Genomic DNA, 14689 nt, shown 5'->3' with positions numbered 1-14689 from the left:
GGGTTTTAAAACCCTTTTTGGAAAGTCTTGAAATGGGATCCTTTAATTAAAGAAGAGTCAAGGAATAACTACCATATCTTAACATTAATAAACCCATGAGAATTAAAATAATAACCCCTTTTGCATCTATTGCTTAAGATCCATGACCTAGACATTCAATGGACACTTGAGAGGTTTTTGGAAGAGGAGAAATTTTGTGAGTTTTGAATTTTTAATTTCAAAATGAGGGATTTGAGGAATAATTTTAAAATGATAAAAAATCGGTATATAAAATACCCCCAAAATACACAAAACACCCCTACATTGATTGGACCACTTTAGACAAGTGAAATATCACTCAATTTTTTGAATTATCATCTCTGAACAAATCCTCATCGCGAAGCTGTTCCCACAAGAAATTGGGAATAAATTTAGGACATAAGAAAGTACGACCTGTCCATGACGCGCCTGTGTTTTACCAAGGCACAAACCCTGCTTCCTTTGACACCTTGCTTGGACAAAGTTTTGGTCTTCCTTAGGGACCATTAGGGTTGTTCCCGGGAGTCGTACCTTGATATTTGGACCCTTAACATGTACCTAATATTTTTAGGGTCATACACACTAATTTTAGACTCTAAATAACACACATAAATACATACAACACACAAGGACACACTAGCAGACACAAGGCTAGTTTCCGAACATATTGTTCGTTCTTTGACTTTTGTCTTCCAAACACACCCAAACTATATAAAGTGACTTCAAATAATAAAATACGTTATTTTAATTCATTATTAACTCATGTAAAACTTGTGAAGATCTAGTTTGACCTATTTCATTTACAGGGTCCTTACAAATTCGCTTACAACAATAGCTACAGTCCATATATATCTATCGATCCTTATGAACCCTTATATGGTACTAGGTGTAGATATCCAATTGGATGTTTTTAATTGGGTAAGTCCTCAATTTTCTTTCCCAATTTTATTTACAAGACTTTGTACAAGGTTCATATCATAAGGAATCGCATGAAAAGAGCCTATAGTAAACAAAAGTCTTATGCCGACCATAGAAGAAGGGAATGAATGTTTGAAGAAGGTCATGCAGTGTAACTAAACATGTTTCCTATTAAGGGGTGGTGAGATTTGTCAAGAAAAGGAAGTTGAGTCCTTGTAATGTGGGTCCCTATGAAATCTTCCAATAGGTTGGGAAGGTTGCTTATGAAATGAAACTCCCTAGTGAAATATCTTATGTTAATCTGGTTTTTCATTTTTCTATACATATATAGTGTGTCGGTGATCCCGATTCTATTCTTCATATTGAGTATCACGACCACAATCATGACCCCAGACGAGACCGAGGTCCTTGACATCTCAGATGTCGTAGACAAGCGTACATAGGTCATCGTTACTTCATCTAGGTTAATTTTAGCGGAAAATTTGAACTTTTTCTTACTTAAACATTATATTGGAAAACATTTATCTTGCATACAACTATCTACATAAACTCATAATCATTCACAGTAACAAATCAGTAAGAATCCTTGTAAGCATGAGGGACTACTAAATGAGAATGAAAGCTCTACGTCCGGGTAACTTCTATGTAGACTCGTAAGCTCTAACTTCAAACTGCACCTGAACATAAAAGTAAATAAATATATGGAATTAGTACACACTTGTACTAGGTATGGGTATATGCAAGTATACACCACGTATATGCATGATTTAGACTAGCTCTCTCCTAACGATATGAGTTATGGACAGTCATGTCAGTGGACTTTCAAAAATTAGATTAGGAAAGTCATGCCATGAGAGCAACATGCATCATCATACGTATCATATTGTACAAACCATATAGCACATAACATATTGCATATATCACATATCATATTTCATTTCATTCGTTCATATGCCATAACATCTTGGAATCATGGAATTCACATTAGGACTTCTGAAAATGAGGGCTGAACGTATGGGACCTCAACTAAGGAGCCCTTTTTAGCAAACACGGAATCTTCTTCATTCATCATTCATACTTCATTTCATTTAATTAATAGGATAGTGTAAACACCAGCTATACTTAGGATGTAGTTTAAGACACTCATTGGGTTCCTTGTTCAATGACTAAGAATGACCTAGTGTCATTACATAACTCTAGTTCACCTCTTGATTTTCCTACCCAAAAACCTTTGGTATCGTTCATATCGTTATATGCATTACATGAGGCTATACTCGTTCTTTCTTTGTGAACTTTAATTTTAACTGTCATAGATCATGTTAGCTCCACGAAATTGTGTGTCTACCCCACACCAAAAAGAGGTAGAATCACAAGCGAAAGTTAAACTAAAACATCCTAGCGTATGTAGGGGATAGAATCCTGCTAGATCCCAATGTTGGCTGCATAGTTTAAAAGACTAGGAGATAAAAGGAGAATCATACCCGTCAAGATGTACACTCTCATCTAATGAAAATTACACGAACCTATGACTTCCCAAAAGAAGGAATCTCTACTCATAGCTAGCCTATCGGTGCACAGTATAAAGGTCTATTACATTCATCTCATACATCATAGAAGCTAGCTTCTAGCAGGAGAACATCCTAGCTCATTGGATGATTTCTCATATCATCATTAGAATGAAGTATAGATTAACTTTATTACTTTTATTAGAGTGTATATAAAGACTTGTCTCCTCATTAACTTTATACTGTCAAAGGTGAGTATATTTTGATAACATTAACTTCGGCTCATTTTAGATTGCTCTCATATTTCACCTTAGCCTCTTATGATGTTGTAACAACATTCATTAGTCTTAGCACACATTCTCTTTATAATTACTCGCTCCTTTTTACGTGATTGTTGATTTCATCATATGCCAATGCACTTGGCCTTTTAGTGTGTTCCACACTCTTACTTAACCCTTGTGGCGTGACATCTTAGGTTCACTTACTTTTAAACATCTGCTGGACTTATATATACAAGCCATGTGGCTTCATATGTAATTCATATAGGTGATTCATAGTTACCCAAGGTAATGTGATACAACACTTATGTATCTTTTATGTATGCCAAGGTCTCAATTTTGATTTCTATAGGCAGTAAGCATAATTATTTAATCATGTAGAACTTATGTGACAATACGGAATTGGGCAAGGGAACCCTATTTCAAATCCCTTGTATAACACTTACATAATTTTCTTTATGATTTTAGTGTAATAAACTAATTAGCTATGGAACCCGATTTACATTCCTCACACCTACACCTCATTTCTTTCTTTTCTTGATTTTCGTCTTAAACATTTTGGCGTGGGGGATCCAAGATCGCACCCCCGCACCCACATTCTTTTCTTTTTGTCTGTTTACAAGATTCATTCGTTTAGACTAAGAAGGTGTGGGATGAAGCCCCCACAACCCCATTTTATTTTTCTCCTTAATTCTCCTTATTCAGCCGTAGAGGTTCTAGGTTCGATTCCCACATAACTCATTTTATTATTTCTTTATATAATTTTTCTCCTCTCTACTTCGCCCATCCAAGATATTGTGGGTTCGACCCTACACGCCTCACTTCATTTTCTTTCTTTTTTCTCCTAATTTTTCAGTTGAGCTTTACCACATTCTGAGACACCCTCATTTCATTTTATTAAATAATTTTTTTATTACTTGTATAGGGTGACATCTATGGTTAAATTCCCACTGACCTCATGCATTTTATAAAGAATTATAAAACATTTTTTTTATAGTAAGCTTGGCCGAAACAAATTCCCCGAATGTTGGAAATTTGTTCACCCTTTTTGCAGTCCATTTTGTCAACTTTTAAATGTTAGATTTAGGAATTTTTTTTTGTATAATCTAGTGTATCTTTAGGTGATTTCTCATGGTTAGTTTTGGAAATTTGATCACATTTTTGTAGTACATTTTAAGACCCTCTTTTATGTTAAACATTAAGACATTTCGAGTAGTTTTACGGAGATCTTAAGGTGCATATTCAAGGTTAGTTTCAATAAAAAATTATCATTTCATTTTGCAACTTTAAATGTATATGAACATCAAATTATTAATAGATTCACACACACATATTTCGTAAAATTTTAACATGTCAATATCCAGCTTCAAACTGTGGCTAATTCACGGTACACACATGTACAAACAAGTTAAAAAACATCACATTTTTGGAATATCTATTTCATTTCTACATAATTCCAAATACACATCTAAAGACGTAATAACAACAATTGCTGATATCATCTACAAGAAGTCATACCAATGCATACTTGAATATTTCAAAGGATCTAATGACACGGGCATGCAACAAAGAAAACCTTAGTTTGTTTTGATTATGAATAGTCTAAACATACGGGCCTCATGGGAAAGGGACAAAGAGAAAATAAAACACATACCTTAATGTTGTTCAACACTTGTTTCAATTCTTCAAATATCCAACGATACCAAACCTCACCACCGAAACTTCAAGAATAAGCCGTTGAGGAACCCCTCATGTTTTAATTTTAGAATGTCTTTAATTTTGATTTTTACCGTTCAAGTTCTTGAAGAACTTTATTTTTTTGTTCTATTCTTTTTCTTTTGTCGAAGAATGATTGTGCAAGTACGGGGAGAGTAGATAGACAGACGTGAGAATGAGTTGATAAAGATTAGGAAAAAAAGATGGAGACTTAGTCAAACTAGCACTACCCATTAATTATTAATTTTAGTATAAACCTGATTTTCCTTTAATTGAGTAAGAAAATTAAATATTAATTAATTCAACTGATTAACTAAATACCAATTAATTTTTGTAATTCGTTGCTTCAGCAAGGTACGTACACGGTTAAAGCTTAACTTCGCATAAGGGTAAAATTTGGTCAACCCCTACCTAAAGTTCCTATTAATCATATAACTTCAGTAATTAATTTATACTTAGGGTAATTACAATACTACCCTTAGACTAGAGAAGACCATTTTACCCCTGAACCATCTAAACTTAAGATTACCCCTTTTGAAGTCCGGTTAAGACTCATCCGGGATAATCTTCATATTTGGGTCCCTTACATCGGTAGACCCAACCTTGACTAGACCAACTAACTCAGAAAGTTTGTTGGCTTGGATGTTGAATATGTTAAGAGGTCTGGTTCTACGCGCATCAATCAATGTGTACCCGGTCTAGTCGTAGGCATTCTAGATACATTATGCAGTACTTATCATAGTCATTTTAGGGTTTTTACATTATCCCTCCCCCCCTCAGGAACTTTCATCCCCGAATGATACTCCAAATTATCTCTACAATTCAATTCATATAATAACATAAGAACTTTACATAGTCAATAAATATAGGGATAAAATAGAGAAGACAAGTAAACTTAGACTTAAGAATATGGAGTCTAACCTCAAAAGCTGAAAAGATAAGGATAGTGGGATCTCATATCTTCCTCGGCCTCTAAGTTAGAACCCTCAATAAGGTGGTTCCTCCAGAATACCTTCACTGTGGTAACCTCCTTGTTTCTCAACTACTTTACCTTCCGGTCAAAAATTTCAACAGAAACCTCCACAAAGGATAAGTATTCAGCAAACCCCAGACCATCAATAGGTAGAATCAATGCTGGATCACCAAGGCTCTTCTTTATTATTGAGACATGAAAAACTGGATGAACAGAAGCTAGATACACTGGAAACACCAACTCATAGATACCTCACCCACACGCTGTCGAATCTCGTATGGCCTCACGTACCTAGGACTCAACTTCCCCTTCCTTCAAAACATCATCACCCCCTTCAGGGGTGATATCTTAAAGTGTTCTTGATCACAAACATCAAATTCTAAGTGTCATTTCCTTTTATCTGCATTAGACTTCTATCGACTGTAAGTAGTAGCCAACTTTTATCTGCATTAGACTTCCGTAAGGCCTCATTAAAGATATCTGGACTCAAAATGGATGACTCTCAAATCTCAAACCACCTAAATGGATACCTACACCTCCTATCATATAGTGCCTCAATGGTATCATTCGAATACTAGAGTGATAACTGTTATAATATGAGAACTCTATCAATGGAAGATGGTAGTCCCAATAACCTCTGAAATTGATCAATAAGGCTCTCAACACGTCATCCAATGTGTGAATCGTGCGCTCTACCTATCTATCTACCTGAGGAATAAAGCAACTACTGAGCTTTCCCTACGGTCCTAATCTCTTCTGAAAAGATCTCCATAAATGCAAAGGTAACTGAGCTCCTCTATATGAATTGATGGACAAAGTAATACCATGACACCTTACAAGCTCATCAATGTAGAGTATTGCATAACCCTCGTCCAAGTAAGTAGACTTCACATGGATAAAGTGGGTACACTTAGTAATTCTTTCCATAATAAACCATATGGAGTCATGTTGTTTCCTAGTTCTTGGAAGATCAACCACGAAGTCCATCTTGATGGACTCCCACTTCCAAGTCTGGACCTCAATCATCTGAGTGATACCACCATACTTAATGTTCTCTGCCTTAACCTGCTGTCAATTAGGACACTTGGACACATACTCAGCAATGTCCTTTTTCATTTTATCCCACCTATAAATTTGCTTGAGGTCACAATACATCTTGGTAGAGCTTGGATGTATCGAATTCCTTTAACCATGGGCCTCTGCAACAATATTTGTCCGCAAATCATCCACGTCTGGTACACAAAGCCAGTCATGGTACCTATGTATTATATAACCTCTCAAAGCAAAGGATTCATTCGTTTTTACCAGCACAAAGTCATTAAACTTCATCAACACATGATGAAAATGTTGACCCTTCGTGGCTTCAGCTAGCAAGGATGATTAAGAAGTGGGATAAACTGAAACACCCACACTAGAAAAAGCCATCAAACGCACAGCTTGTCTGGCAAGTCTTTATGCATCTTTCACCAAATCCTTCTTCCCATCATCAACGTGGGTTGTACTCCCCATGGTCCCCCTCCTCAAAGAATCTGCTATAACATTTGCCTTTCTTGGATCCTAATGGACACTCATGTCATAGTCTTTCAATAGCTCCAACCATCTTCGCTGATGTAGATTCAACTTCCTCTATGTGAAAAGTACTGGAGACTCTTGTGGTCTTTGAACACATCCACGTGCACTCCTAAAAAGTAATGCTTCCACCACATCAATGCAAACACCACAACTTCGACTTCCACGTCATGAGTGGGATAATTGTTCTCATGAACCTTGAGTTGTCTGGACGCATATTCTATCACCTTACCACCCTGAATAAGAACACAACCTAAAATATTCCTAGATGCATCACAATAAACACTATAATTCTCAATATATTTAGTTAACGTAGCATTAGAAATTATTTTAGTCGGTCCTTGAGCTCCTTGAAACTATTTTCATATGTCTCCGCCCATTCGAACTTTGCTTTCTTCTTAGACAAAGGTTTTAGTGGGGAATAAATGGAAGAAAAACCCTCAACGAACCTATGGTAGTCACCAACTAATTCCAGAAAGCTACGGATATCAGTGGGAGTATGAAGTCTTGTCAAATTCAATACATCCTCAGTATTCATGAGGTAAACCTTTAAACCCTGATAGACAGAACATGACCCAACAAGGTTACTGATCTAAGCCAGAATTCACACTTGATGAATTCGGCATACAGTTGATTTTGTCTAAGTACCTGCAATGTTAGCCTCAAATGTTGTTCATGATCTTCCTTGGTCTTAGAGTAGATGAGGATTTCATCAATGAATACTATTGCTAAAGAATCAAGGTATTCACCGAAGACTCGTTTCATGAGGCCTATAAATGCAGTTAGTGCACTAGTGAGACAAAATGACATTACTTAGAACTCATAATGGTTATAACGGGGATGAAAGACTTACTTTGGGATATCTTTATCCCAAACCCCAAGTTGATTATACCTTGAAAAAAGATAAATATTCGAAAAGAATCTACAACCTTGGAATTGATCGAATAAGTCATCTATTATGGAAAGTGGATACATGTTCTTTATACTGAATTTGTTGAGCTTCCGATAATCGATACACATCCTAAGGGTTCCGTCCTTTTTTTTCACAAACAGCACTGGCGCTCCCCAAAGGGATAAGCTTAGATTGATGAAACCCTTTTCAGTGAGATCTTTTAGCTGCAGCTTCAACTCTTTGAGTTCAGTTGGAGCCATTCGGTAGGGAGGAATTGAAATCGATTTGGTATCGGGATCTAGCTTGATACCAAAAACAATCTCTCGAGGGGGAGGTACTAAAGGCAAATCATCAGGGAAAACATCTTGGAACTCATTCACTACAAGCACTAAGTCTATGGAAGGAATGCAAAGATATATATAATTGACAATCACAAGATGAAATAATAATCCGTTGGACATCATTTTATTAGCCTTTAGGTTTGAAATCAAGGGTCTTGAACGACTCCAATTGTACCCCTACCATACAAGTTTTAATTTATTAGGGAATAGAATATTACAACCCTACTACGACAATCCAGGAAGGCATAAAGTTTATGCAGCCAATCCATACCAATTATAATATAAAAATCATTCATGGGTAACTCAACTAGGTCTGCACACATAATCATACCACATACTACTATTGGGCAGTCTTTATGAACCCTTTCATCTCTCCCATTATCTCTCATGGGAGTACTAACTACAATAGGATTATGCAAAAGCTCAGGTAGTGTTCCAAAAGTAATGGAAGCAAGGGAGTCACAAAAGAAAGTGTAGATCCTAGATAAAGTAAAGCATAAATAGTGGTTTAGAAAACTTGTAGCACACCTGTGACCTCATCAGCAGACTTTCGTTCTCCTCCCTGCCCTTTAAGGCATGGAATTTGCTCCTTTTAGGTTGCTCGACTATAGTAGAATTCTGTGGATTAGGCCTAGGCTACGAATTACCTCTTGCCTAACCCCTATTCACTGGGAAGTCCGTGACCATGTGTCCGCTCTTTCCACAATCCAAGCAGGCATTTGTACCTAGTTTGCACTCTCTACTGTGAATATGACCACACCTGCTACATTCCTTTCTAGAATGCTACACATCACCTCTATTGCGTTCTTTGGCTTTGGTCTGCCTCTTCTAGGTTTTACACTCCTCTTAGAGTTAGATTTTAATGAACTATGATGACCTTTTTTAAATCTGGGCTGATCACGAACTACAAAGTTGCTTCTGCCACAACCTCTATTGGAACCTGTTTGGTCAGAAGGGTTAGGCCTCCTGACCTCACGGACTCTACTTTTCTTCTGTCTATCCTCAACCTACGAGACCTCTACCATGAGCCTAGACAATTCCATGCTATCATGTTGTATCCTATTATGCCACTCTTCCTCCAATTCCTCAATGATTGCTGTAAGGAACCTACTCCTCTCATCGTTGTTGTTCGACACAAAAGAAGTGGCATACCTGTAAAATTTCATGAATTTTAGGAAAAAATCCCTAACAGTAATCGATCCCTACATAAGGTTGATGAACTCCTCTACCATAGCCTCTCTCATATCTCTAAGGAAGAACCTCTAAAGAAAAGTTGTCTTTAACAGCTCCCATATAATACGACGTCCGCCAACGCCCTGCTATCCTGCCACATCTTGCACCAACCCTATGAAACATCTTTAAATTGGTACGAGGCAAGCTATTTTTTCTCTATCATGGTGTACCCCGTTCCAACAAGAATCTTGTAGACCTCCTTGACAAACTCATGAGGGTCCTCTATAGTCTTAGATCTTGTAAACTTGTTCTCCATGTGTGGGCTTGTGGGGTCTCCCATTGAACTTTTTGTCTCTTGTCTTGGGTCGTCATAGCCTGAGGCTGCACAGTTATGGCTGAAGCAATCCGTGCCAAAGTTGTCCGCACCTCAGCATCATTCAACCCAGCTGGGTTAAGTGGAATGGTCACCCTTGCAGTTGGAGCCCGGAGTTTAAGTGGCATGGTCGCTCTTGCAGCTGGAACCCGGGATGGAACTTAGTTGTCCCCACCAGCTGCTCCTACTCTTCCTCGACCAGCATTTCCCCTTGTGTTCATTTTCTAAAAAATTAAGAATTGATGTTAGATACTCTCATAACACCAAGAGATCAGACATTAAGGAAAGCACAATAATATCAGAAGAAGAGAAATTTTTCTATGTATCATGCAGTCTATAATTCATGATAGAGGTGCACTTCAATATCATAAGTTAGAAACTACTTGATGTAGTTGATGTGAACTTATTAACCTTGGAATTTAAACTTAGGGCTCTGATACCATATTTGTCACGATTGAAATCTAGACCCCAAACAAGACCGGTGGCGTTGACCTCTCAGATATCACATACAAGCCTATAGACGTCGTTGTTACTTCGTCTAGGTTAATTCTAGAAGAAAATTTGAACTTTGTTTACTTAAAATTTATATTGGAAAACATTGATCTTTCATTATACTATCTACATAAAATTTTAAGCATTCACAACAACCATCTAACTCAAGATAATAAAATGAAGGATATAGTCATGAGTATAAAGCTGCCAAACTTGCACCAATACAACCTTTGAAAGTAAATACGAAAGAAACTGTAGTGGAATATACTCGACTAGATCGTGCCTACTTCTACGCTAGAATAAATTAGTATATATCCTCAAAAGCATGAGGGTCTATCAAATCCGGATGAAAGCTCCACGTCCGGGTAACTTTTACATAAACTCGTAAGCTCTAACGTCTAGCTTCACCTGCACCTTAATGTAGATAAATGTATGGAATCAGTACACACTAGCACTAAGCATGGGAATATGAAAGCACACACTAAGGACATGCATGATTTAGAATATCTCTCTCCTAACGATATAAGTTATGGAAATTCAAGTCATTGGACTTGCCAAAATAGGATAAGAAAAGTAATGCCATGAGATTAACATGCATAATTATGCGTATCATATTGCACTCAGTACATAAAATATTGCATGTAGCACATAACATATTGCATAATGCACATATCATATTTCGCTTCATTCGTTAATATGCCATGAGACCTTGGAATCATTAACTTCACATTAGGACTTCCCAAAATGAGGGCTCAACACCTGAGACCTCAACTAGGGAGCCTTCTTTGGCAAACACATAGTCTACTTCATTCTTTCATACGTACTTCATTTCATTTAATTTAATTCATAGTGCAGTGTAAACACCAACTATAGCTATTGTCAAGACCCGAAAGCACCCCTTAGAAGTTATGGAAACCCTCGTTTTGTGACCGAGCGTACTTGACCATATGGGGTCTTGTACAAGCTATTTACTATCTCTCATCACATAAGACATTAAAAGTAGTGTGGAAATTTAAAACTTTTAGGGAATAATTAAAAAAAGAAAATCTTTCATAAATACTTAGAGAATCTCGTCGTCACAACCCAACATAAAGACACAACATAATAGATGTAATATCTTAGGGACATGCCCCTCTACAATAAATTAAAATGCAGAATAAGTCTTTAAATGAAAACTAAGAAAAGGACTATGCCCTAGAATATATGAGGACATATGTTTCCTTGAGACAAACTTTCCCAAGATATTCCTTCTAGCCTTCAAACCATCAAAAGTTTCCAACCTATACTTATATTGTATGGAAAAGTATGGAGTTGGTACAAAACAATGTACTATGTATGAAATATGCAAAAACATCTAAAAATGGGAATTTTAGTAAAAATAACTTTAATGAGTAAAACATTTATGAATACAAAGGCAAAATGCAATACTAACCATCATTTACAGCATAGATAGAAATTCACATAGATTTAAGCCAACAAAAAACATTACAATAAACCAAATTGACCTTCATAGTGAATTCCGTAAGCATGGACAATAAATAAATTTTAACGTTGAAAATGAATCATATAAATCATTGATAATAAATTCAACTTTAACAATTACAATGAACTATCCTACACTAAATGAGTGAACTTCCAAGGACAAGCGAAAGAAAAAGTGAACTCATTTTCCATAAGAGTTTCCCTACCTCGTAATTATCCTAAGACTTACTAAGGTAAGATATAAATGAAGTATTAATATGCCCCCTCAAATACATACAAAATCAATCCTCAAGCCCACCCCTTTCGTCTTATTTAAATTGGGAGAAACAAGCCCCTCAATCAATGGCAAAACATTAAAAGACAACCAACAAACCACAATAGTGTTCCCTTTCGACATGATTGCTTAGTGCAATGGTTAGATAGTGTCACATACCACCACCTACACTAAGTAGTACATTCATTTAGAAGGTTTGGCACCAAGTATTCTCTTTCGTAAGGTCCTACCTAGTGCAATGAGCACATAGCGTTCCATACCACCACCTACCCTAAGTAGTACATTCTTTTAGAAGACTTAATTCTATCAATTTCTATTGGGGGATTTACTTAACCGACATAAACCATGATAATTAGACATGGAATCCCGATATAAAACCCCTATCGGATGACAGATCTTCACTTGCCTAAAGTAACGTCATGCTTATTAGCTTTTACCTGGCTTTACGGATAGCTACATCTATGTGGACACATAGTTAAGAGATAAGCAGATCGCTACTAAGTAAATCATTTTCTACTAACTAGGAGTACTCATCTCAATAGGTACTTTGGAAATAAAACATCTCCAACCACAAAGTGTATTGTACTACTCCTTCACATCATATACTTCATTTAGACTTAAAGTAGGTCAAGCATGCAATTAAAGCTACACCAAAACACAATAGAAGACCCATTTCAAATATATCCTCATTTTTCATTTTATACCATCTATATTACATATTCATACATACTAAATAACATCAAGTTCCTCAATTAGCACCGCCATCCATAAGACGGACCTTAACACTCAATATCAATTCATAATAAGAACTATATAATGAATGCAACACAACATCAATTCAATACATCACCATTCATCACAAATTTATCATTGTTTAACCATATTAAGGCCCTTTGGGATGTATCAAAACCAACATGTACTAAAATCATGCTCACATAGCCCAATTTCAAGACAAAGGTTGAAGTATATATAAACAAGCGTTTCATTAGAGTTTTAATATCAAAATAATAAATTCTACCCAAACAAAATACATTTAAACCATTAAAACATCAATACAAGAAGACTCCTAAGAGAATTAAAAGTTACAAGAAGTTTTAGTTTAGAAACCCTTTTTTGAAGTTGGCTTCATGAATAAAAAGATGTTCAAGAATAAATACCATACCTCTCTTAAGGAAGAAAAATCCAAGATTTTCGATAAAGAGAAAACCATCCCTCCTATCCTTCCTTGATCTATAGCTTTCGATGGAGTCTTGAGAGAGTTTGTCTTTAGAGAGAGAGAGTTTGAATATTTTGAAAAGAGGCATCTCATCTAGGTCTAGGGTTTAAAACTATTTTAATATTATCTAAAAAAAATAAAAATTCTCCACCTAGGGTATTAAAAAACTTGGGGTGTATGTATGTAAACCACTCCAAGTTGGCAACAACTTCAAAGAATTGCAGGCCTCCTCGACGGACCTTAACCAATGGACTGTCGTTGAGCCAACGGACCGTTGGTAGGGTCCGTTGGTGGATACATAGATCCAAATGGATCATGAAAAGTGGAACTTCACTTGTCCAATCGGCACCCTAGGTCGACGGACCGTTGAGGGACCAACGTATAGTCGCAGGGGTAGTGGATGATCACTGTTGTTTTTGGTAGATTTTGCTCATGTCTTGGGCCCATTATCTAGGGCTTCTTGTGGGTATTAAGTGGGGTCTTTCCAGGATATTAAAATCCTAAGATAAGACGTATAGGTCTTAGGAATATCCAACACATGTTTCAAGTAAAACGAACAGGTAAAACTCTCCCAAACAGAACAAGAAACACCAGCACATTATAAGGCATAATTTTCGAACATCACGGACTTTCTTGTTTGATTGAACTACAAACTTAAGCAAAATTCATACACTATATAAGGACATTAAAATAAATTATTTTATCTAAATGTTAACTCATGTAACAACCACGAGGATCTAGGTCACTTTATTTTTTATGGAGTTACATTCTCCCCCACTTAGAATAACATTCGTCCTGGAATGGCACATAAACTTAAAGAATAACAAGGACTCACATAGCATCACATAACACATTTCAATAATGATCAAATCACTCAAAAATCAAGTCATCAACTAAAAAACCTTTCACACTTTCAAACATATAGCAACATAAACTCTTTTATCAAAACATCAGGAAGTAAAAATTCACTCTTAATCTTTTTTATGGAGGAACTACTTTCCCAAACCTTAAGCATGATCATTCACAATAATTTTACAAGAATTTAAACTTCCATTCAATAAAACACAATTTTTCTCAACTATAAAAATTATCACAGTGAAGTTCATTGTTTTCACCACCAAGTTATTCAATCTTTAAGTAATTCTTCAAGATGACATATTATATGAACTATAAAACAATATAATATCACGTCATAACACAAAAGAAACAAAAACAAAGAGTGAAGACTTACCATAACCATCAATCTTGATTAATTATCCTTCCTAGCTCCCATCTCATAAGAAATGTTGTTCTTGGGAGCATTAGGATCTAGGGAAGCTTGATTGACATCTTTCCCCATTGACTTGAAGTTTGGGCAGTCCCTCATCTTGTGGACCTTATGAACACATGAATAATAACCATCCATTCTAGCAAGACACTTACCCCCATGTTGTTTTCCACAAGTAAGGCACCTAGGCCTTTTAATAGGA

Source organism: Solanum lycopersicum, chromosome 7 (genome assembly GCF_036512215.1).
Source record: "Solanum lycopersicum chromosome 7, SLM_r2.1".
NCBI lineage: Eukaryota > Viridiplantae > Streptophyta > Magnoliopsida > Solanales > Solanaceae > Solanum > Solanum lycopersicum.
Note: the sequence above shows the minus strand (reverse complement) of the source record.